The sequence below is a fragment of the Nannospalax galili genome, unplaced genomic scaffold, assembly GCF_000622305.1.
Source record: "Nannospalax galili isolate Female #2095 unplaced genomic scaffold, S.galili_v1.0 scaffold449, whole genome shotgun sequence".
NCBI lineage: Eukaryota > Metazoa > Chordata > Mammalia > Rodentia > Spalacidae > Nannospalax > Nannospalax galili.
In genome coordinates, this window is record NW_008360312.1 from 653,218 (window position 1) to 655,010 (window position 1,793).

The following is a 1,793-nucleotide window of genomic DNA, read 5'->3' on the forward strand; positions in this document are numbered from 1 at the left end:
ATTTTATGTGTATGTGTTTGTTACCTGCATGTAGGTCAGTGCACCTGTGTCGTGCAATGCCCGCGGAGGTCAGAAGACTGTCGGATCCCCTGGGACTGGAGTTAGGGACAGTTGTTAGCTGCCATGTGGGTGCTGGGATTCGAACCGGGGTCTTTTGCAAGAACAACTAGTGTTCTTAACTGCTCTCCAGCCCCTATTTTATATTTTATATCTAAGAATCTACAACTTTTTCAATTTGTAGAGTAATATTGATTTTACCATGGCACTGCTTGACATAATTCACTTCCTGAAACATATATATCAATAATTTCAGTGCATGTATGTATTACAAATGGGGGAATTAAAACTGTGCTTTGTACCTTAAATAATTAAAATGGCTAGAAAAAAAGAACAAAACCTTAGCATCACATGGAAAGATTTCATTACATTAAAAACTCATTAAATTTGTAGTATATAATTTTTATGTATATTTTATTAAATATTCATGCATTTAATATAATAAATCTTAATCATATTTAGATCCTTTATCTGTACTCTTCTATACTCCCCCACCAGATTTCATGTATTATGTCATATATGTTAGGCCTATCCAGTCAAGCTTTTGCACCTAGGTATCCCTTGGTACAAGTTCGTCCACTGGAGTCTAGTCAGCCTACGAAGAGTCATGCCCTTAAAGAAGATCTACTCTTCCTCACCCAGAAAGGAAAATAGGCAGCAGGTCCCAACTTTGAAGGTTCTATGCCAAGTTCTATGCTGGGTTTTTGTCTAATTGAATCAGCATAGGTCTTGTGCATGCTGTCACCATTGACGTAAGTTCATATGAGCAAGTTCCCAGAGGCCTGAAAGCTTCTGTTACCTTATGTTCATTCATCAACCCTGGCAATACATAATTTTGTTACTGTACTGGAAGTTTGTTAGAAAAATGAATGCTGAGGGCCAAGAAGATGTTAAAATAATCAGTTTTTTTCCAGGATAGTGACAAAGATAGAGGGTATAACATTTTATACACACAGGAAAAACATGATTAAAATATCTTAGAAAAGAAATTTTAAATTGGTTTTTATTAAGGCACATATTTTAAATTTTTATCTGCTTTATCTCTAGAATGTTTTACATACTACAGATGTAACAAAAGTTTCTTTCCAAGGGTGTCACAGTTTATTAGGTATATATACCTATTATGTGCATAAGGAAAGTAAGAATACTATTTATGGAGAGTGGGTATGCTTAAATTCCCCTGAAGAACAAAGATGAAGAAGAGTTATCTTTCTTTTTTCTACTGGGTAGGCTGGTCACATTGAGACCCTATAAGTGGAGAAAAGTTATGGGAGGGGAGCCATCTTTGCTGACTTAGAGTCATATGTTACCACAGTACAAATTCTGCATAAAGTCAGTCATCTCATGAAACCCAGCTTATTAAGACTAAACCATTCATTTTCTGTTCACACGGAAGTTAGTGTATAGAGAGAGTCTAAGACATTCAAGTTTCTTTACAAACTTGGTTGCTATGAGTTAAATGAGTTTAGTTGATGTATTTTCCTATAATTAAGAAGATTAAATAAAGCACAAGAACTAAATACTTAGTAAAGCATCTCTTTTTTTAAAAAAACCATCAACCCTGGCAATACATAATTTTGTTACTATACTAGAAGTTTGTTAGAAAAATGAATGCTGGGGGCCAAGAAGATGTTAAAATAATCAATTTTTTTCCAGGATAGTGACAAAGATAGAGTGTATAACATTTTATACACACAGAAAAACATGATTAAAATATCTTAGAAAAGAAATTTTAA